Genomic DNA, 25,070 nt, shown 5'->3' with positions numbered 1-25,070 from the left:
CTCGGTGCTCTCGCTTTCCTCCAGGTGTGCTGCCGCCCCCCTGCCACACTGTGGAGTCTGGCCTAGACCATGGTGCTGATGGGACTACGGACTTTTACCTGACCACAATCTGCTTTGAGAAGACAACTAGATTCTGACCGGAAGGGATCATTTGGGCTATAGTTACTAGCTTTTCTTTTTGCCTTAATTCACCTGAGAGCAGAACTATTTCCAGCAAGATCATTAGGTAACAGTGGCTGAGCAGTGATCACCAAGGGCTATCTCCACGCCTACCTCGGGCCCCTTCCACAAAGACTTCCCCTGCCAAGAGGTTCTAATTTTGGGACTGAGTCAGCAATGAGTGATGATCCTGTAAGTTTCTAAGTGGGAGACTGGATACTCTTGGGGTCCCCAAATCTAAATGGGAGTGTGTATGGAGTGGACGGGCCCTTATGGGTGAATTTTGTGCAGATGTCCTTGCCAACTCTCCCAGAGGATACTGAGACACTGAGGTAAACAGGATTTTCTGGCCAGCTATTTTCAGGTCTTGGTGATGATCTAGATTTTCTGGCCCCTGGATCAGCTAAGGTACAGAACTCTATCAGGCTTGGAGATTTTGGAGCCATCCTTAAAAAGAGGACATTGCTTCCATGGTGCTCTGAGGATTTTGGTTTTCAGCTGGCTGCAGGAAGGCTCTCAGAAGAGCCCAGGGCCTGTTCTCAGAACAGAAACTTCCTAGGAAAGTCCCTTCGGCTGGACAGAGATTAAGGAGGATTAGGCCAAGGGCTTGGCAATGGAGAATTCCCTCAATTGATAATGGCTTTAAGATAATTATAACAAAGTTGCACGGAGCTCTGTAATGTACAAAATGTGTTCACATTCACTATCTAAAAATGATTTTGAGCCCCACAACTATGCTGGAGGTCAGTAATTCACAGATTTGAAACTGAGGCTCAGGGAGGTTAAGTTACTGAGACTTGCATGGTTTGACCGACTACCTGCTTTCTTTCCTTAGTTTCTTCCCTCCTCTGCCCAACTTTCTTTCATTTTTTTTTCAATATCTAGCTACTAGTTAACTATGGGCGATCTTATTCTATCTGGAAAAGATTTAAGTCAGCTTACAAGGTTATAAAAAAATAAGTATAAATTAAAAGTGGGAGTGAATATTAAAGAAAAATAAGAAGTGAACCTGAAATCAATCCAAGAGTTATGATAAAGATATTATAATGACTTACATATTTGCTATTGATGGGGCATGACTTTGATTCTAAGTTTGTAGGAGCCAATGTGGAAAATGAAACCTGGTCACTATTCATAGTATCTATAGGCTAAAACAACAACTACAATAACAAAACAGTCAATTACTCAGGAGAAGTACAACTATTTTAGGTTCCTAATAATTATAATTCAAGTCATAATGCACAGTAACTTCCTTTGATTATTTAACAGCTTTGAACTAGGCCTTCGAAGGTGATTTTGGTTTCTACACTGTCATTCCAGTACATAAGAGAATTTATCATGTCGTGTTTTAAAAGACATGAAAAGTACACCATCTTTCTGAACTCATGAAGAAAATTCCATTTATAGAAATCAAATTATGTGAGACCCCAGTGAACCCACTAGCCATAGAAACAGTTCCAGAACTTAGGGAGATGGGCAGGGTGACTATTTCCATACTTCCTACAGGGGAAGAGATAAAAACCTACCCACCACAGCATAGGAATAAATAGATCTTCATAGAGATGTTTTATTTTATTTTGTAAATTGTTTTAACCTTGTGATTAGGACTTGATGGCAAATATTAACCTGATCCTCTATATAATAAATTCCTTATGATGACTGTTTTTAATATAGAAAAGCATTATTCCTGAGTGCCATTTTCTATGTTGTACATCTTGCTGCATTCAAGCCCTGGGGCTAGAGTGTATTTATCTTGGCTAGTTTATACCTTCCTCACTCAACTCTCCAGTTTCCCTTATTTTTATGCCAAAGAATGGACACAGCGTTTTTCTGTTTTATAATTTACATATGTAGAAAATACGTCCAAGTCAGGATGCCCCTTTCATCCACAGGAAGAGTCTGAGGCCACCTGACTAATCGACACGACGAACCCAGAAACAGAAAAAGCAATCTAGCTGGAAGAGAGAGAAAGTGAAAACTTCTAAGCCAGCACACAGCTAAGGTGCTATGTCACATGAAATTAATTCTCTGAGGTCAGTGATTAGAGTCAGGTTACAGCCTAAACATAATGCTGCCTGCTAATTACTTGGCCCATTACAACATTTATCTCATTGAGAGATGCTCAGTTATGACTTCCTAGGATGGGTTTGGGGCAGACAGAAGGAGCAGACAGCCGAAGAAACAGCAACCCCTTTCTTTTGCAAACAGAAGTGTCTCCCAGGACCCTAATTGAAATGATTATTTCCTGCCTCTCTAAGTGAGGGATCAGATGTGTCACATTCCTCTCTTTCCAGCAAAATGAGGCACCTGAGATCACAGAGCTTTTTAGCAAAGCGCAAAAGATAACTAAAGAAACTGTGTGATGTTCTGTCATGAAACGCTGAAGTGAGATGATTACAAAACCACTCTCCATATGGGAAGAGGAAGAGGCCAGGGCATACATGCTATGGCTAGAATGGTGAAGACATACATTTCTTTGACCTTTTTTTTTTTTTTTTTACATTTCTTTGACTTTTGAAGACTGACGTCTCCCCAGTAAAGAGATTCGGAGTGGTGCTAAGAAGGAATGGCAGTGGCTGGATGGAGATGTTGGAATGATGCAAGTCCTGTGAACAGGGGCAGCTCTTACACAGGGAGTAAATTAGGACAATGGCCCTTCCTTAAAGGTGGTGTCAAGCAGTGCCTGATGGAGTGGAGGTGGGTTTGGGGGTGAGGAACAGAGTCCACAGGTAGATCTGAAAGCTAGTACTTGACAATGTGAACTCACACACAACTAATCAATTTATGAATCACTGCCATCAATAATAAAAAGAACAGCAGGAGCTGCTGCTACTGTATGTTGAGTGACTGCTCTATGCCAGGGCCTTATGTCCACTACCTCACTAAGGAGTACTGTCCTCTGCCTTTCCACATGGGTCCAGGTGATCCTTTGCCATTTGGGGATGTATTTCCCCTTCTAGCATGTCCCTGATGTTCAAGCAAGGTTATTGGTTCCTGCATAACAATGCTGGATGGTGAGGGCTTGGAGGTCCGGGAGTGACCCACCCAGTGACTGGTTTGCTGCAGGCTTGGAATCACATAAGGCTACTGAGAAGGTCAGCGTCACCAGCTGTGACTTGAGGTCACTGGAAAGGCCTGAGCTCTCCAGCCTCTTGTTTTCTCTCATCATTCTTATTTCTGCCCCCAAATGTACTCACTATGAAAGAAAAGAAGGGAAAGACTGATGCCTGTAGCTCAAGTGCGGTTTAATGGCCAGAAACTAGACTTGTCACATGTCATCGAATCATAGCGTTGGTGACAGAGTTAAGACAGTTGTAAAAACAGCTGCTATTCCAACTTCTAATTTTCAAGTTATTATTGGGGCTGAAATCTCTCTCACCTCTGAGTTTTTATTTTGGAAAATCTCCAAAGCACACTTTTAGCCACATTTGAGTAACTGAAACATTAAAAAAAGTAATGTTTTCAGCCACATTAAACTCTAACCAGATGCTCTTAAAAAACTTTTTGTATGTACACAGAACCTTTTATTCTAATGGAGAGTCATTTTATTCACCTCTGAACTGTATTCGCCACAGACTGAAAATATAATGCTGTAAGAGCCATGGTAACCCCCTGACAAATACCATCTCCAGAGAGGAGGTCAAGAGGATCCAACTGGTCTCTCCATCTAGACCACTGAGAGTCCGAGTGAAATCAACATAATAAAACATTTATTAAATACCTTCTTTGTACCAGGCACAAAGCTGAAGAACAGTGGGAAGTTGGCATGAATTTAACCAACCTGCAAAGTGAAAATGACATCAGGTCTAGAACGCCTGTACACAGTGCTAGGGCCAGGCAGGACCTACCTGAATGGCTCATCTGAAAGAGAGTGCTTTTGGCACCTTTTCTTCTGCTAACCACCAGGCAAAGAGAGAGATTCTTTGGGCATTTAGAGTAAAAGTAGTACGGAGAAAAATTAAAGACAGTCTGCCTACAGTCCATGAGTTCTCAGGTCACCATCCTTGGGACAACCCCAGAGGGGTTGACCTGGCAATACCTTGCTCAGGTAGCATTTGGTCCCCTAACAACCATTTTGATCCCTTCCATTTTCCACATGAGAGCCAAAAAGATCTTTTTAGTTGTTCTGTTTTTTTTTGAGACAGGGTCTCAGCTCTGTTGCCCAGGCTAGAGTGCAGTGGCATTATCATATTAATAGCTCAGTGCAACCTCAAACTCCCAGGCTCAAGCAATCCTCCTGCCTCACCCTCCTGAGTAGCGTGGACTGCAGATGCACCAACATGCCCAGATAATTTTTTTTCTGTTTTTTGGTAGAGACAGGGTCTTGCTCTTGCTCAGGTTATTCTTGAACTCCTCACCTTAGGAGATCCTCCCACCTGGCCACCCAGAGTGCTAGGATTACAGGCATGAGCCACTGCACTGAGCCCAAAAAGATCTTTTTAAAATATAAACAGGATCATGTACCCAGGTTAAAAGTTCACAGCAATTTGCTTTTATACTTAAAATAATACCCAGCCCCCCAGCACGCAAAGCAAAGCTCCCCATGAGTGGGCCTCCACCTCCCCATTCAATCTCCCACTGTGCTCCTCCTTGGCCCATTACACCCCACCATGCTGACCTCTTGGTGCCTAGAACATGCCAACTCATTTCTTGCCTCAGAGGCTTCATGCTTATTGTTCTCGGACCCAAATTGCTCTTCCTCATCTTCCTCCTTCACATCACTCTGGTCTTGGCTTAAACGTCGCCTCTTCAGAGAGTTCTCTGACACCTGAAGTTTCCCTTCTCCCCCTTCTGTCATGACTTCCTTTCTATCCTAGCACTATCCCAAGTTGTAATTATCTTATTTATTTGTTACCTTGTTTTTATTTATCTGTTCCCTCCTATAGTCTTTAAATTCTAAAATGGAAGGGGCCAATAATATGTGCTTTTAAAATATCATATCTGTAGTGTTCAGGATAGTGGCTAGACATAGCAGACATGCAATACATAATTATTGAATAGATGAATGAAGTGAACATAACTACAAATAATAAATTAAGAAAAAACAAAAAATAGGGGCATCTTTTAATTTTATCTTATGTTTTTACGACCATACATACTATTATACTACTATAAATGTGGATGTCTATTAGAGGTTTTTCATGTATTCGTTTTAACCAGGACCACCCTGACTGTACTTGAGAGGCTGAGAGAATGGGGATCTGACTTATGGCTGCAATTAGAAAGTTTCAAAATGATTGCTTTGAAACACCAGGTTTGACACACAATGCATTTTGAATAAAGGGGGTGGAGGGAGTTCCCAATTGAAGACATTTGCGATTGAAAGCAGAGTTCCTATTATAGATGTGGCACAGTGTTCCTTAACTTAAGAAAAGTTGTAAAGAACCTTAAAGTCAAGCACCAGAACACTAAGAATGAATAGCACAAAGTATTCCTAGGAAGCTATTGTGAAGCTGGCTGAAGGGGGAATATCCTTGTCACCCTGCCATTTGGCTCTGATCTAGGCTGCCAAATCATGGAGTGGCCTGAAAACTCCGAAGTACCCTGGGTGTCAGTCCCTGCCTCCCCAACCCTGCCCAGTAGCTAAAATGGAAAATCTTGAGTCTTCAGACTGTGTCCTGTCTGGTTCTTCAGCCAGTGAATCCAAATCCAGCAGGCTACCAGGAGCCTAGCAACAGCAGAAAGGGAGGTCTAAAATTGTCTTACTGCCTAAGGATGCTCTCTGCCTAAGGGGTGGGCCCTGGGTACTTGTATACTGGATGAACAGCAACCTTTCTCCAATCACCTCCTGATTTGCTAAGCCTGTAGGACCAAACTTTTTCCTTGGTTTCCTCAGTGCATTTAATTTCTCTGCTAGGAGAAGAAAATAAATAACAAAGATCAAAGCAGAACCAAATGGAACAGAGACAAAAAAAAATGATCAATGAAACAAAAAGTTGGCTCTTTGAAAAGATAAAATTGATAAACCAGTAGCTAGACTAACCAAAAAAAGAAGAGGGAAGATCCAAATAAATCAGAAATGAAAAAGGAGACATTACAACTGATACCACAGAAATACAAAAAGATCATCAGGGACTATCATGAACAACTATATGTTCACAAACTAAAAAATCTAAAGGAAACAGATGAATTTCTGAAAACGCAAAACCTCCCAAGATTCAAAAAAAAACAGAAACCCATGAACGGACCAATAATGAGTAGTGAGATTAAATCAGTAATAAAAAAAAATCTCTCAACAAACAAAAACTCTGGACCAGATGGATTCACAGCTGAAGTCTACCAGATGTACAGAGAAGAACTGATGCCAATCCTACTGAAACTGTTCCAAAGATCCCTAACTCATTCTACAAAGCCAGTAGCGCCTTAATACCAAAGCCAGTAACAGATGCACCAAAAAGAGAAAACTATAGACCAATATCTCTGATGAATGCAGATGCAAAAATCCTAAATCAAATCCAACAGCACATCAAAAGAATAATTCACCATGGATTTCATCCCAGGGATGAAAGGGTGGTTCAACACAGGCAAATCACCACATAAACAGAATTAAAGACAAAAACCGTATGATCATCTCAATAGATGCAGAAAAAGCATTCAAAAAATCTAGCATCCCTTCATGATAAAACCCCCCAACAAACTAGGCATAGAAGAAACATACCACAAAATAATAAAAGCCATATATGACAAACCCACAGTCACCATCATACTGTATGTGGAAAAGCTGAAAGCATTCACCCTAAGAACTGGAACAAGACAAAGATGCCCACTTTCGTTACTTTTATTCAATATAGTACTAAAAGTCTGAGCCAGAGCAATAAGGCAAGAAAAAGAAATAAAGGGTACCCAAATTGGAAAAGAGGAAGTCGAATTATCTCTGTTAGTTGATGATATGATCTTATATCTAGAAAACCCTAAGTACTTCTCCAAAAGACTCATAGATTTGATAAATGAATTCAGTAAAGTCTCAGGTTATAAAATCAATGTACAAAAATAATAGCATTTCTATTCACCAACAACGAAGAAGCTGACAACCAAATCATCCAGAAATAAAGCCATATACTTACAACAAACTGATATTCAACAAAGCAGACAAAAACATACACTGGGGAAAGGACATGCTATCTAATAAATGGTGCTGGGAAAATTGGATAGCCATATGCAGAAGAAAGAAACTGGATCCCTATCTCATACCACACACAAAAATTAACTCAAGATTGATCAAAGACTTAAATGTAAGACCTAAAACAATAAAAATCCTAAAAGAAAACACAGGAAAAACTCTTTTGGACACTGCCTTTGGCAAAGAATTTATGACTAAGACCCCAAAAGCAAATGGAACAGAGGCAAAAACAGACAAACGGGACTTAATTAAACTAGAAGGCTTCTGCACAGTGAAAGAAATAATCAAAAGAGTATTTGATTATGTATACACTGTTGGTAGGAATGCAAATTTATAAACCTCTATGAAAGTCAGTATGGAGATTTATCAAAGAACTAAAAGGAGATTAAAAGTAGATTCTACCATTTGATTCTGCAATCCCACTACTGGGTATCTACCCAAAGGAAAATAAATCATCCTATCAAAAAGATACCTGTACTTGTATATTTATCGCAGTACAATTCATAATCACAAAGATACAGAATCAACCTAAATACCTATCAACTGATAAATGGATAAAGAAAATGTGGTGTGTGTGTGTGTATATACAAACATACACACACATCATGGAGTTCTACTACTCAGCAATAAGAAAGAATGCAATAAAGGCTTTTTGCAGCAACTTGGATGGAACTGGAAGCCATTATCCTAATTGAAGTAACTCAGGAACAGAGAAATTAAATGCTGCATATTCTCACAAGTGGGAGCTAAACTATGGCTATACAAGGACACACAGTGGTATAATGGACACTGGAAACTCAAAGGGGGGAGGGTGGGATGGGGTAAATGATGAAAAATTACCTATAGGGTACAGTGTACACTATTTGGGTGATGGGTGCACTAAAAGCCCAAGATTTCACTGCTATATTATATATATGTAATGGAATTCAATTTTTACCCCCTAAATCTATTAAAATAAAAAAAGAAAAAATATTTCTTTGCTAGGACTATAGCTCTGCTCAGCACCTAGTTTATAAGGATGCTTGCTTGCATGATTCTTCTCTTTCCATGTTCCCCATTCCCTACTACTGCTTGGGTTCAGGCCCTAACCCAGGCAGCTCACCTGGAATCATGCTGCAGCCACCTGCCCAGATTCTTCTTGTAGTGTTGAAATACCCTTCTTGTGTATGCTACTGGTCCCCTTGCTAGGGGCAGCCTCACCCATTCCTCATCCCCTCCCTGAGGCCAGCCTCTGAGGTCCCAGCATCTTCTATCAGCAAAACTGCAGAGAGGTGACAGCAGGGACCTCCCAGAGCATAGGGATAACATAGGTTGAATCCAAGGATCACTTTGGGGAAGCTATGACCTATGTGGGTTCTTTAAGGCTTTATGTCGAACATAAGGCACCCAGTGACATGCAAGTTAAAACTGGGCCATGCAATTTTCATGAATAAAACATGAGGCTAGAATTAGATGAACTCTGAGTTCCTTTTCAGGTGAAACATTCTAGAGTCCCAGCAAAAGGCCTTCTGGTTCTAAACCTTGCAGGTTTCCCACTACACCTCCCTGACTAGAACTTACTGCTAAAATGCCTCTGGTTGCTCTCCACTGTCTCTCCACAGAGTATTAGTAAAATTTCTAGCGTCAACGCATTCAAGGCCCTTAACAGTCTGGGCCCAAGCAAAGATTCCACTTTCCCTGGCACAAAGCTGGATGCCATAGCCCTGTCCCTGAGGCACAGGGGCAATTGCCATGGCTGAAGACATCATGCACTTTCCTGCCAGGGTGCCTGAGCTCACCCCGTGTCCTCTGCCTGGAATGCCCTCCTTTTTACCCTTCTCCTGGCAGAAACCTGCTGCTCCTCCCCCAAGGTGTCCAGTTCAAATAGTCACACCCCCACCCCGTGAAGCCTCCCTGACCTCCACCTCAGGGAGACTCATACAGCCTTATATGCAGGCCTAACTGCTTGGCCTGTTAAAATTAGAATCTTTATATCTGTTTCTCCTACGACCGTGAGTTCTTGAGAGACAGAGACAGGACAACATTTTAATTTGTTTTTATAGCACCAAGGTCTAGAATAGTGCATGGCATATTGTGGGCACTTAGTAAATACCTGTGAATTGAACATTATGCTTATGGATCTGCACACTTGTCCTCAGGCCATCTGAGACAACAGTTACTAAGGCAGGACACGAACAGAAAAATTAAAGAAGTTCTCGGCTGACATACACTTCTTTATAAGATGTGCAATTAATAAGGAAAACAAGACTAGAATGAAACAATATTTTTAAAGAGAAGGAGTGCTGAGAGGGGAGGAAGACTTCTAACTCATGTATTTTTCTGTTGACAAAGGAAATTTCTAGCCAAGGAGAAAACACTAGTCCAATTTGAGATGTTGCTGGAATTATTCCTTCCCTACTTTTTTCTCTAGTTTTCAGACAATCAGTGCCCATTTGGAAAAGTAATAGTGAAGAGAGCTATGCAGTGATATGTATCAACAAGGCTATTGAGCGATGATAGCTATGCCAAGAGAAAAACATTACCTAATGACATCAAAATAGGACACTTGAGGAATGTCTTAGAGCTAAAACAGCTGTCACCTGGTATTTTGGCATTCTTGAAGTATATGAAGAAATAGCCCCTGGAAACTGGAGAGTACAGATTATTTGCAACAACAAATTTTCAGAGGTCAAGAACATGTTTTCCTCATTTTTGAAAAGTTAACCTGTTATTATCATTTTCACTTTATAAAACTATGAAGCTCTAAAATATGTATAATACCAAATCACTGCCCACAGGTAGGTTTCAAAGGAAGAGAGAAGTTCCCCTTATTAAACCAGTTTCTACATAGACTTGTTTACTTGGAGATATTTTTATCTTTTGTAGATTATCAAGGTCTTTCATTTTTATATGTAAGTTATTAATCCCACCCTTAGGGAACATTAAGGAGAGGATAATAGGTGAAATTTAAACCTGTCAGTTTTGCTGTTGGTAAAATGTCTCTTAGGACAAAAGTGTAAAACCCTGTAAGTTAAAGATGAATGATGGGTTTAAAATGTGTCATTTTCTTATTTCTTTATCTTCTAGTTCACTGGGATGCTGATCTGCGGTTGCTTTACTCTGGGGTTGCTATACTCATGCTTTGTTCACTTGGTTAGAGGTCTGTGGTGCTTCATCCCTTTAACACACACGTATGGTGCACTGACTGGGGCTAGGGCTGGGGCTACAATGTTGGAAGGTGTAATGTTTCCTCCAGGAACTGCCCAGCCAGTGGGGGAGAGATAAGCATGCTTGGCAACTGGAATAATGTGGGATTGAGGGTAAAGTACAGTTAAGCTCTGGGTGCCTTGGGGGCTCTAGGAAGGTCACACAATCCACCTGGGCTAGAGAGGGGACAATGGGAAGGATGTGATCTGGGGAAAAAGTAGGCACACCTGGGGGACACCGATGTCCTGTGATGCAGCTCTGCTACTGAGAACCCACTTTTCTTTTTACAATTCATAGAAACAAAAAAAATGGACAAATTAATTGAAACCTCACCATGTTTTCCAGAATTGGCACTATATATCGCTCTCAACACTTTGCAGACATCTGCGGTAATAACCATTTGTAAAAATCTAGAGAAAAAGCACAGGATTCAGCTTTTCTGTATTATTTTGAAGTCATCAATTTGCAGATTCACAGAATGTTAGTGCTAAAATGGAACTAAGATATTATCTTTTTCAGCATCAAACCTTCACAAAGGAAGAAACTGAACCTCAGAGAGTCAATGAAAAAATGACCACCAAAAGATTAGAAATACTTTTCTTGATATTTCCCTTCTTTACTTGGTTGCCTGGTTAGCTGAGTAGGAGGCACTATGACATCTTTAGGGAATCTGTTCTGCTTATGGAACATGGACTCCAAATTCCTTCAGAATTCTGTAGGATCATATGTACGAGTCAGCTCAAAACATTCCCCCATTTCCTCCCCATGCAGATACCCATTTTCAGAAGATACGGGGACAGGAAGGCCACAGGAAGGGGAAAAGTATCTGTCTTTGGGGCTCAATTTTTGAAATTTAATTGATGGACTAATATCAATTCAGGGCCCAAGGAAGCTTAAACTGAGATGGAATTTTACGATAATTATATTTTGGGATATACGTAGAGACAATTATGTTAGTGCTTGAATAGAGGCTCCATGGATACTGTGCAACTGGAAAATGAAGAACTATTAAAACAATAAATGGCTATTGTTTTATCAAGTTAATTGTATTTTGAAAGTCTATGTCAGCAATATAATTTTAAGTAAAAAGCTGTCCTTCTTTAACTTTTTCAAAGCTGACTGATCAGGACATGAAAAGTCTAATTTAGGCCCATTCCACATTTTAGAATCTCTTAAATATGCCATTTGAAAAGGGAAGAGTTTGATATATAATTTAGTTTTCTGCATTCATACAATATTATAGCAATATTGTCTAATAGATATAATAAAGCCATAAATGTTATGTTAAAGTTTCTAGTAGCCACATTAAAAAGAAAAAAGAAATGGTAAAAGTAATTTTTGAAAATTGTGGTACATATATAGAACATAGTCTAACCCTTTTTGAGTGTATAATTCAGTGGCCTTAAGTACAATTACATTGGTATTGCAATCATCACCACTATTTATACCTAGAACTTCCCCATTATCCCCAAATGAAACTTTGTACTCATTAAACAATACTCCTCATTCTTCCCTCCCCACAGCCCTTGATAACCCTATTCTTTGTTTCTATGAAGTTGGCAATTCTAGGTACGTCACATAAGTGGAATCATAATAGTATTTGTCCTTTGCCTAACTTATTTCACTTAGCATGCCTTCGTGGTTCATCCATATTGTAGCATGTATCAGAATTTTATTCCTTTTTAAGCCTGAGTAATACTCCATTGTATGTATACACTGCATTTTGCTTATCTATCCATTAATAGACATTTGGGTTGTTTCCAGATTTTGGCTATGAAGAAAGTAAAAAAAAATAGCGTATCTATTTAACCCAATATATCCAAAATATTATCATCTCAACCTGTAATCACTATAAAAATTATTAATGAGATATTTTACATTGTTCTCTAATATCTTTAAAATCCACTGTGTATTTCACAATTACAGCATATCTCAATTCAAATTAGCCACATTTTATGGACTTAATAGCCATATGTTGCTAGCAGTTAATCTACTGGATAGCACAGTTCTATGGAAGAGTTTACATTGAAGATCTGATAAATCAAGATTCCTTCTGGAATCCCCCATGATGATAATTCCACCCTATCAGTTCTCATACAGCCCTGTGGTGTAGAGCTGGGCCTCCAAAGTCAAATCAAACTAAATGCAAATCCCAGGTCTCCCCCTAACTAGCTCAGTGATGTTGGGAAAGGTTATTTAATCTTTCAAAACCTCAGTTCCTTCATTTGTAAAGTGAGAAAAAAATTCGATTTCTCTGAGAGAGTTTTTGTCTCAATTAAAATTAAATAATGCAAATAAAGAGCTTAATATACTTAATTTAGTGCTGCCACCAAGTATGATGTAATAAATAGCAACTATAATAAAAATAATCCACTAGATTAAAAATTCACAAGGGCAAGAGCCATATCTGTCTTTCACATTGTGCCTGACACATAGTAAACACTCAATTAATTATGTAAATAAATATTTGCATTCTTCCCTCAGCCATAATAAACTTCTAAGTTGTTTCTTAAGACATCGTCACAGACATTGCATGACATCTTTGCAAAGATTGCATGATGATTTCCAATTCCTACCTTGCCTTGAAGATACAGATACCTCGTGGTATAGAAAGAGCATAGAACTCTTATTCTCATCCTTTCTCTTTCTTTTTTATTTAAAAAATATCAGTTACTTCCTTTCCTTTTCCTTGAGGGATCTGGGCTGATGGGGTCAAAAAGACTAAAGGACAATGGAGCAGCCGGCAGGGTCAGAAGATTGGTTATACACAGGGCAATCAGTAAGGGTTATATGCAATGAAGAAATCAATTAACTTGTTTGAGAATAACAGTTGCAGAAAGAAATTTCGGATTCATAGAAAGGGTAAAAGCTAGACTGCCTCTATGGTGTTAGATCACAACTGGAGATATCAGTATGATTTCATGGTATTTACTATAAATAGACAAATAGACATAACTCCATGTATGTGTGTATGTATGTTTCCAAGCTTGTTGGCTGAGAGGGTCTAGAAGCAATAAGCACACCAGGTACCATGGGCAAAACCAATCCCTAGATCTTGGTTTCTTTCTTTCTGTCTTTTTTTTGAGCCTGTTGCCTAGTCTAGTATGCAGTGGCATAATCATAGCTCACTGCAACCTCAAACTCCTGGGCTCAAGGGATCCTCCTGCCTCAGCCTCCCACGTAGCTGGAACTACAAAGCACATGCCACCATGCCTCGCTGATTTTTCTATTTTTGTAGAGATGGTGTCTCCCTTTTGCTTAGGCTGGTCTTGACCTCCTGGCCTCAAGCAATCCTCCTGCCTCGGCCTCCCAAAGTCCTAGGATTATAGGTGTGAGCCACCACGCCTGGCTAGATTTTGGTTTCTAAATACCATTTTCCATAATGAGTCCAGGTCTTCTTGAAGATGTGGCTAATTACAGACATGGGTAGAGAAAGTACCAGGATGTTCATGGAACATTTTCTTGTGCCAAAATATAAGAAAGTCCTTAGAAAACAATGAGGACTTGTCAAAAGGACACAAGAGCCAGCCTGAAGGGGTTCCCACTGGTCAAACTGGAGATCATTTGAGCATCAAAATAAATAATGATATTAATGGATGACAATTCATTGAATAAAATAGGAGTCTATGAGTTCATATTGATATAAATAAATACAAAAATAAATGGGGTCAAGAGAAAGCTCTTCCTCACAATAGAAAGTTTATTTAGGAGCAATATGTTTACATAGTCTCAAAGTATCCCCCCACAAAATATTTATTGCAAAGGGAAAAATCCCTAACTTTATAGTGGACAAATCTGGCAGATTCCACCTTAACCAAGTGCGGTTGGTTACAAGACCAGCTCTATTTACGTGTCTCCTGATATGATTAATGAAGAAGAATACAGCACTGTTTCTGAGGCATTCCTGTCAAAAATGCACAAATTCAATCTTATAATGAGGAAACATCACTCAAACCTAAATTGAGGAACAAATGTCAATGACACAAAAAACAAGGAAACTGTTCAAGACTGAAGGAGAGTACAGACACAGCAACTAAATGCAAAACATAATCGTGGACCAAAAGAAAAGGTTTTTACATAAATTGATTCAGAAAAGAAAATACACACACACACAAATAAACACACAGAGGTGGGTGGAGGGAGAGAGAGAGAGAGAAACAGAGACAGATAAAACAAATGTTGAAATGTTAAAAATTGGAGAACGTGAGTAAAGAGTATATGAGGATTATTATTCTTATATCTTCTCTATAAGTTTTAAATTATTTTGATGTTAAAAATTAAAAATAAAGAGCATGGACTTTGGAGTAACTCAGATCCAATTTTGAATTCCCTGTCTGGTATGTATCATCTGTGAGTCTGTAGGAAGTTATGTAATTATTCTGATCTTTGGTTTACTCATCTGATCAGCAGGAATAGGGCTAATTTAAAGGGATGCTGTGAAGATTAAATAACATAACACACAAATTGAGCACTTGGCAGGTGGTAGGCGTGTCTGGTACAGGACCTGGTACCTAATTGTTGCCAAAATATATACTTGTTGAATAAATGAACATACTCCTCCCTCCTACCCAACCTCCCAATCTGAACAGTGATACCACTTAGAGAAAATTAGATTCTTCAAATTTTAGCAATCTAAATTACAAGGTTTCTCTTAACACCAGAATAATATAAAATAAAACCTTTAATAATAATAATAATAAAAACACACCATCACACATTTAGATGTTGCTCTAGAGTTTCCTCGGCACTTTGCTTTATGTCTCCTGTGATACTAAATGGAACAGGCAGGCATTCAAGTTAAAGTTCAAGACAGCGTTAATAATAGCGAATGTCTACAGTGCTATGGGCTATAGCTGTCAAAGACGGGGTCATGCCCTTCTTACTTAAATCTCAAACAAGGCTTGCATCAGTTCATGGCTGCAGGGTACAAAATGAGGTGCAATTTAACGTCCATCTGGGCATCTGTTCATAAGATGCTGATGCTGCTGTTTGTGGTTCATAGTGTATTTGGGGTAGCAACACAGCAGAGAAGGGCACCCAGGTTGTGCCTGGGAGGTTTCTGCTCTTAGCCAAGATGTGCACATGAATGTGAAATTACCCAAGAGGGTGTTTCAGAGTTGCCTGCCAAAGAGTGGTGTCTTCTAATCTGGAGAGCAGCTGCTGGGCACAGGCATGCAAACACACACACAGACACACACACACACAGACATGCTCACAGAGCCTGTACCTGCCTCTACTTGTCTGCTCTGGGCAGATGGCTCCTGGCTTTTGGGTCGCCTCATCCTACAGCCCAGTTCAGTTAGAACCTTTCTTCCGTGGAGACTGGCAAGCTGTGGGGTAAGGGTTTCGGCAAGGTTACCTGTCTTCAGAGTATGAAGGACGCTGCCCGGAGAGGGGAGAGGGTTTTATTTAGTGTTTGGGCCCAGTCAGTGTTGGGCTCCCCATTGCCTCTCCTTTGCAGAACTGTCCGTGGCTTTGAAGCCCACAAAATAAAAACTGAGAGGGTGTCCAAAAAGCGAAGAAGAAAACATTTTTGTTGGTCCCTGGATTCCACTGTTGGATTTTGGCTGGGATGAGAAGAGAGGACTACCAGGTGTGATCAACAAAGTTACCTGAACGGTAAGCTAAGCATCCCTATCCTCGCTGAGAAGAGGCTTTAGGGTATTTCTGCGTTATCCAACTGCTGGGAATTGCCAACACTGCTCTCCAGAAGTAGGATCTTCTGGATGTTAATGCAAGGGAATGCAGTAAATCTCAGGTATGATTAAGACTTTATGACAGATGGTGACTTTTAGGCTAAAATGAGTAAGAGTTGCTTGCAAAATAGAGGAACTATCCTGACAGGTAAGTTTCATTAAATTGGCAGGCATGAAAGAAAACCAAAATGAAATTTTAAATTATTATCCTCTTAAGAATAAGACAAATGGCCAAAAATAAAGAAAGTAGGTTTGGACAAATGACTTTCCTTGTTAATAGCTTGTTTTGTAAGCTGATGTTAATGATCAATATATAATTTCAAAATCATCACGATGTGATGGAAATGGATATGTATATGGAGAGGTTAGATTGGAGAGTAGGAATTTTCTTTTCATGGAAAGATTAGTAGAAGAAATCAGCATCTTAAAATGGTGATTAAATTGTATTCTTTTTTCTTTACTTTGTTCACATGTCTTTGATGTTAAGATCAGATGAATGGGGGCCAGGGAACAGAGCAGTTTTCTTTTTTTTAAAGTAGGTTTTTGAGGTAGGGTTTTTGGAAGGTCTTGGGAGATACCTGTCAAGAGCTTGTTATGTAACTCGCCCAAAAGAAAATATAACTGGGTATCTGTGGACACATTACATCTTGTAACTGGGAAATGATGCCAGACTGATGCCAAACGATACCACGGAAAGTTCTGCTCACTGTACTTGCTCAATGGGAGTATTATTCAATGTTTAGGGTGGCTACATGGTTTTGTATAGACATGTGTTCAGTTAAAATGCTCATGACATATTCAGTCATCTATTTTTGTCTTCATAACAACATGTGATCATCACGTGTGATGATCATGTCTTTCTTTTTCAACATGTGTGCAAGTCTCAGGAAGGATGAGAAGGGGTGCAATGTATACACTGTTTAACTACACTCACCATATTCCACATGTGCATTAGATTTGCATAAACGAGGGCTGGTGTAGTGTAATCCTGGAGAACACTCATTTGCATTATGAAAATGTTCCTCTAGCTACAACTAAAAATGCTTTTTGTATGATAACACTTTCCAATTTATCAAGCTGCTATATCCCCAAAACAAATATTCCAAGTAAATATTTCCCTACAGTTATCAGTTGACACTTTTATGAAACTCCCATCATGCTTAATTAAAAATTAACATAAATATTGTAAGAGCTGATTGTTATTGAAAATTTCTAAAGACAACAATAATTTTCATGGGCAATTTCTACTTGGGTAATTAAGACGATTCTACTCTGATGAGAATTTTCTAAGTGGTTTTCCAATGTGGGGTTTGAGTTCTTAAGGTAGACAAAGCAAAAATCCTCTGTAAAAACTCTGGAGCAAAAAAAAGTATTGATTATTAAGAAGGGGAGGGCAAATTTATTTTTAGAGTTTATAGCTTCTGTTAAAGTTCATGTATACTTGTCTTTTTTGCTTAAACTTTACTGAAGTAAAAAATGTTAGTTAAGAAGAGGTGGTGGCACGGTCACCGGAGATGAAGATATTTTATTGTGGCTTCAAATGATGGTGCCTTTGATAGAGCACTGTTGTGGGAGACTGACATTGTAATTTGCCAAGAGTTGTGCTGGTCCAATGATGGGGAAAAACCAAAAGTAATGGGCCTTGCATTCTTTTCTTCAGAATAGAGTCCATATTATTCTTTGTCTTAACCTGAAGCAAAATTTTCATTACCAAGGAAAAACATGCTTTATCTCCCTACTATGCTGCATTAAAAAACATTTAAAGGAGATACCTTAAAGAGATACAAGTAGAATTACCATTTGATCCAGCAATCCCATTACTGGGCATCTACCCAAAAGATCAAATGACACTCTATAAAAAAGACACCTGCACCCGATTGCAAAGATGTGGAAACAACCAAAGTATCCATCAATACATGAGTGGATTAATAAAATGTGGTATATGTATACCATGGAGTACTATTCAGCTTTAAGAAACAATGGTGATATAGCACCTCTTGTATTCTCCTAGATAGAGCTGGAACGCATTCTACTAAGTGAAGTATCCCAAGAATGGAAAAACAAGCACCACATGTACTCACCATCAAATTGGTATTAACTGATCAACACATAAGTGCACATATAAGAATAACATCTATTGGATGTCGGGCAGGGGAGAGGGGGGAGGAGGGAGGAGGGGACGGGTATATGCATACACAAAGAGTGCGATGCGCAGCATCCGAGGGATGGACACACTTCAAACTCGGACTTGGGGGGGAGGGGAGGCAAGGGCAACATACCTAACATCTGTACCCCCATAATATCCTGAAATTAAAAAAAAAAATTTAAAGGAAAAATGTTAGTTGCTTTTATTTTCCTTAGGACAGAACTAGTGACTATAAGCATTTAATAACCATTTATTGCCGAGCACAGAGTAATTTTTTATTTCATTATAATCAGGGGGAACACTTTCATAGTAAAGAGCTTAGTTTTCTCACTTGTTCATTCATTCATCAGCTATTTTAGAGTGCCTGCTCTATGCTAAGCCCTGTGCAGGTTACTGGGAATATAACAGTGAAATGAGACAAATAATGTCTCCATATGCCTTGAGTATAGGAATTTGCACAGAAAGTTCAATTAGTAGTGATTTGAACCTGGGTATTGTGCATGTTATTTGCCAAAGTAAGTATTTTCTCCCTCATTCCTGATTAAAGGAAGAATTAAGCACCAGAAATTTTTTTTCCTACTTTAAAAAGGGTTATTTAGTGTCTGCAAAATGTGGGAATACTTCCAGAGATGAATTCAACATCCATATACATCTTAGTGCAAATACTTGAGCCTTCTTTGAGGGATGCTGACATTTCAGTGCAAGCTATAGATGTTAAACAAAAGGCTCACATACTGATACTGTCTGCTTCTTCTGAACTGGGCCAGACAAGAAGTCCCTAAGGAAGACCTTAGAGGAAAATCTGTATTATAGCCTCTTAGAAATCTAGGGTTCAAATCTGACAGAGTTTCAAGATGTTTCTGTCTAATCTGTCTAATATAATCACTGGGGCCCACATTGAAAGAGCAGCAGTACTGTGTTTCTCATCTTGTTTGAGGACACTTTTTATAATGGCATTAATCACAACGGTGTCATTTTACACCTATGAGGTATTTTACATTGTTCATAGAACTTGCGTATCAGTCACTTGATTGTATGTAATAGGAAAGGCAGGAATCATCATCATTCCCTGCTTAGCAGATGGACAAACTAAGTTCTAGAAGTTAAAAGGACTAGCCCAGCTAATTTTCTCTCTAATACACAATCTCATAGAGTAATTTCTCAAATAAAGGACTAGAAAAATTCTGAGTTTTCAACATGAGTACTCATAGCTCTGACCTACTCTTTGAAAGCGGAATTAGCAAACTGGAAACCATGCTGATACAGGTCCTCCTCAATCCTCTTGCTGCCTCCGCTTCCCTTCTAGGTCCCTTCCTGTTCTTCCCTCTGGTCCTTGAAAAATCAGTTTAGTTGCTAAAAGAAATATAAGCTACTGCCTTTTTTCCTTCTTTTGGGTAGAATAATGAAGTACAATATGGGGAACTAGCCTGATGAACTCTGAACTTACTCTTAATACCATTGTAATGAAATAAAAAAACTATTCTGAGTGGTAAGAATAAAAAAGAAAACATCGCTTCTTTCATGATTTTAAAAATTTTGGTGATTGTTTAGGACAGGAACACTATACAGTACGTTAGTATATTCACTTACATGTGAATGCAATTGGAATTTTAAACTCCTGGTTGGTGCCACTAGCTAGCAACATAAAACACTGTCACATCAGATCAGACCGAGTGCCCACCCAGTCCAGATCTTGCTTCTGTTGGAAGCATAGTGGGTCCTTGTGGAGAAGCAGTTTATCATGGGTAAGACAGAAAAAATACTATACATGGAAAAATGGCAAGCATGGCTAACCAAGAGCTATACAGAGCTGAGCAGAACAGTCTTGAGTGAATGAAGCAGGCCTTTCTGATGGATTTTGAGAGCAAACCCACATATATCTAATACTATCTATTTTTAGCTATGACCAAGCAAATACACAAAACTTCATTTCTTTTTTTACATTCTCCTTAGAATTTATATACCTATTTAAAGTTTGTTATAATTCTTTGGAGGCTTTTAGCTGCTTTTCTCTCCTGTTTGTGGCTTGAAATGGATGTCATAGATCTTCATGATGGATCTAGGGACAATTATTTGACTAGGATATTGGAATTCATGGCAGGATAGCAAAGTGGATAAAGCTGCTTCCTTGCTTTTCCTGAGAGCTTCTGCTCCTGGCCCTGAAACAGAAAGAGAGGCAGCTGCCTCTGAGCCATGATATTAAACTGACAGGTTATGACTAGGGATAGAAGCTCCATGTTTCAGCTGCTCCAACATCTCTAAACAAAGCTATTTTAGGAACCTTTGCATTTGATCAGGGAGCATGTGGGGTTAAGCCTTATGTTTTCCACTTCAGTTTTAGATCCTAAGCAGGTGACCTTAGTAGTTCAAATTTTCAAAACTTAACTGCATTTCCTTCTAACCAATGCAAAAATATTATTTTCCCAAAGCTACCATGACTTGATTTATCATGGGGCTGGCTCTATGATGACATCTCCTGATCTTTCCTTTTCAAACAAGAGTAAAAATGGTTACCAACATTTTGAAGAGTGTGTATGGGTAGAGAAGTTACTAAAAACTGCATCCTGGATTGGGGTGGGGGGTGCATGAAGGAAACAAATTTGCAGATACAGATTGCAGTGCCTATCTCTTCCCTCAATGACTCTTGAATTTGATGCTTTTTAATCTAATCTAACAGCTGATGTAAATGTTAGATAACGATATTTATAGTGGCATCATTCATAAGTGCCAAAAACTGTAAACGACCCAAATGCCCTTCAACTGGTGAATGGATAATCCAACTATAGTACATACATACAATGAATTACTCAGCAATACTAATGAGACACACATAATATGCATGAACCTCAACTGTATTAGGCTAAATGAAAAAACCCAGACTCAAAAATCTACACACTAAATGAGTCCATTTACATGACATTGTGGAAAATGAAAGACCACAGGGACAGAAAACACGGCAGTGGTTGCCAGCAGCTGGGGCTGTGGGGAGGGACCAACTACAAAGTTGTGAGAGGGAACGTTGGGGTGATGGAACTGCTTTATGTCTTGACTATAAAGGTGGTTCCATGACTGTATGAGTTTGTCAAAATTTGCAGAATTATGCATTATACAAAGGGCGAATTTTATTGTATGCAAAACATACCTTAAACCTCTGTGTGGCTCTGTATTGACAGCCTCCCACCTCAAACTTCAGGCAGCCTATTCTGGTTTGGTGTTGATGTATTGGAGTTTTTGCACAGGTTTTCATTTAAAAAATTTTTTTTAGGGCATTAAAATACATAAAGGAAAAGGAACCCTTAAAAAATGATTGATATAGTCTACCCACCACCTTGTTTTACAGATGAAGAATTGAGGCCAAAGGAAGTTAGGGGCAGGCAGAGAAATATCCCTGTTGTTTTAGAGATATTTAAAAATTATCAACCTGCCCTACTCCAGGAAATTCAACTCTCTATTCTTGTGCAATAATGTCAACATTACATTGTGTAATGAAAAGCTATGGGGCAAAAAACTATGCAAAAAAACTCCAAGCACCTGCTTTCCAAATGTCATGTTGAGAAATTGGCCAGCGGTTGCTGGCTTCTGACAAATATACAATTACAAGGGAATATGATCTGATTTTAGTAGTCAGACATTTTTGCATGCCCACTGTCTGTCAAAAACAGCCACCACCACTATGCACTGTGCTCAGTATGGGGGCATACCACAATAAAAGAAGACCCAAGCCATGTTTGAAGGGGCACACATGTGTTCATTTGTTTATTTAAGTAACAGACAAATGATGTGCCAGGCACTGTCCTGGGTCCTACAATCTAATGTTGATCTTGTAATTATAACACAGTAGCATCCAGATATGGAGCAATGCTAACCATTAGAACAGAGTGAGGGCTGTTTGAATTCTAAACAAAATAAAAGTCAGAACTAAACCAGCAAATGATTGTGTTTATCACCATACTGCATAATACCTCAGGGCATGGACTTTCTCAGATGGTATCACTGGCTTCTAATTCCAGTTTTGTATGTTCTGCCACAAGTTACTTAAACACTAAAAGTTTCAAATTTCCTCAACCATAAAATGGAGATGATAATTGTACCTTCCTTTAATGGGAGCAATAAATGAGAAATATAAGGTATTAGCACAGTTAGTGGCACATAGTGTTCAACAGTCAGGAGCTAGTAGTATTATTAGTACAGAAAACTTCCACCATGGTGCTATAGATTGGGTCTAAAAAAAAATCAGTCTTGAGAATGTGATATGCCAGTCTCTTCTGACAAGTTGATAGCACTACAAGACATAGAATACACACAAACACAAAACCTTGGATTCCCTGAACCAAATTAAGAAGTTGGGCTAGAAGCGTCATCTAGAAATCAAGGGAACTGGAATTTAAATGATGTGTTTTCTCTGGGACTCTAAGTTAAGAACCACTGCTCTAGACACTACACACTCATAGACAGGTATAAATTTAAGATGCCAAATTTCATGGTTTTGGCATTAAGAAAACCCCAGAAATCTGATTATTTAAAGTAAACCAGAATTTCCTTGACTGATGTTAAAGAAGTAGAAATATCCTTTTCCCTTCTCTGAGATTCTCGGGCCCTAAGTAACTATTTCTTTTGCAATTCTCTTGCTCTCTTCTACCATAAAATTTAAATCATGTAATGGAAGTTCCATACTGTAAAAAGTGATAATTTATTGCCCCACAGCCCTGAGGATTCTGAGGAGACAATGAAATTCCTAAACATGTGCAAATTATTCCAGAATGGGAAATGCCTCTTCCTGTCTAGCAGTAATTATTTATGTAACACTACCTTGGGAGAATGTTAACAGTAGAGCATTAAGTTACTACTTTTAAAACAGTGAACTTCCAACAGGATTTTATTTGTTCTTTCCTAATTTGGAAAGACAGCATGTGTACACAAAAGATAGTAAGATTTACCATAGCCTATCGTTAAGAGGTTAGGTCAGGTTTCAGAAAGACTATACCAATGCATTAAATACCTGCCAAATGTGTGGAAGGAAAGCTTCAGTTCATATGACACAGTTGTGGATCCATTGCTTTCCAAGTAAGCAAAGTGACCAGAAATTCTACTACCAACAAAATGTCAAAAGAGGCCATAATGCCCACCGAAGAAAGAAAAACTTTAGTTTACTTAAAATCCACATGCACTTAGTCGTTTTCCCAGATGGTATCATAAAAGTGCAATCATAACCTAAATAATCTAGTTTTTTAGGCACTGAATTCTATTATTATATCCCTGTCTACATCTGGATAGTTCATTTGTACAAGGCAATTTCAGTTGAAAAGAAAACTTGAAAGGTCCAGCTAGGTCTAGTGGAACTAATCTGTATATAAAACAAGGATTTTTCAAAAACAATATTGAAGAACATAAAGATTTTCACCTGTACTTGTGGCACTAAAACAGTAGCTCAGTTTGAACTGGTAGCTACAAATTTATATCTTTTGGCTGTGTCACAAAATCCACAAGGATTTATGCTTTCAGAGTTAGATCAGATACATGTTGGTGGCAAAATGCCAGTCACCATTTCAATGGGGCTTTTTGCATTTCTACCCTTCGCCCTGAAGAACACATTTTTTTTTTAGAGTTTCTTTAGCACACTTCTGTTATTGTATTAATTTTCAGCATTTTTTTAAGCAGCAAAATAATCTCTGGCATCTTAAATTTTCCAAACATATGAAAACATACAACAGGGATCAGAGTATTAGGCTGGGATTAGTAGAACAACCAGTCAGACACCATTTGAGTGAATCAGATGGGGTTTAACTCATCTAAAGCAGTGGTCCCCAACCTTTTTGGCACCGGGGACAATTTTCCATGGAAGACAATTTCTCTATGGACTGGGGAGTGGGGGATGGTTTTGGTATCTTTCAAGCACATTACATTCATTGTGCACTTTATTTCTATTATTATTGACATTGTAAGATATAATGAAATAATTATACAACTTACCATGGGTTGGGGACCCCTGATCTAAAGGATTCAAAGTGAAGCTTACATTCATAGCAGGAAGGTGAGCAACATGCTCTAGCCCAGGTAAGGGTGAAAGCTTCTGGACCCCAAAATCCATTAGGGACATATAGTTACAGAAGATGCTCATGTGTGAAGACAGATCTTTTCCAACTAAGATGTCATTCGCCAGCTCTCAACTGTTCTTTGGGTAAAGAGTCAAAGTGGGGTTTCTTGGTCCAGTCATCTGACAGGTGGCTCCAGATCCTCTGCCAGCACTTCCCCATCTCCACTGGAGTCGTTCTTGCCCCAGAGGTCATACTATTAATAAATCTTGCATACTCCTGAGATTAATATGTCTGGCCAGATGGGAGGGTTCTTGGAACAGATCCAGATTAGCCTACATGCAGAATTGGGCAAGCCTACGCTGGCCTGGAAGAGGACTGAGCTTCACAAAGTCTGACATTATTATCTGCGATTGTAGATCCCTGCAGAGTATTCCACAATCTGGAAGTTTGCACCTCTGCTTATAATAGTATCCTGACTGTACTGACCTGTTTCTGTACCCTTTTGATGGGTCAACCTCTTCTGATTTACTTATGTAATACTGTCTGATTGTTCCATCAATCCCAGCCTACTAACGACAGTAATTTCATATTTTCTGTATGCACAGTATATATGGATATTTTATCTAATGGAAACCCCTAGGAGTTATATTCTGACTGCCTTAATTTCTAGACTCCCAAACATAACCCTCTGTCCCACCATCTGATGGTGAGAAACTATGTGGAATGAA

At 39.0% G+C, this 25,070-nt stretch overlaps 2 protein-coding genes across 2 annotated transcripts in view; one reads left to right on the top strand and one right to left on the bottom strand.

The window, feature by feature from the left end:
- Positions 1-25,070, bottom strand: part of CMSS1 (cms1 ribosomal small subunit homolog (yeast)) — a 358,453-nt gene that overhangs the window by 45,199 nt on the left and 288,184 nt on the right. The window lies entirely within an intron of this gene.
- Positions 15,652-25,070, top strand: part of FILIP1L (filamin A interacting protein 1-like) — a 255,196-nt gene continuing 245,777 nt past the window's right edge. The window contains exon 1 of the mRNA XM_012652855.1: positions 15,652-16,084. The gene's annotated coding sequence lies outside the window, so the exon portion shown is untranslated. The remainder of the gene's footprint in view (positions 16,085-25,070) is intronic.

Source organism: Propithecus coquereli, unplaced genomic scaffold, assembly GCF_000956105.1.
Source record: "Propithecus coquereli isolate 6110/MARCELLA unplaced genomic scaffold, Pcoq_1.0 Scaffold40, whole genome shotgun sequence".
Lineage (NCBI taxonomy): Eukaryota > Metazoa > Chordata > Mammalia > Primates > Indriidae > Propithecus > Propithecus coquereli.
The sequence above is the reverse complement of the archived record's forward strand: the minus strand, read 5'-3'. Positions and strand labels throughout refer to the sequence as shown.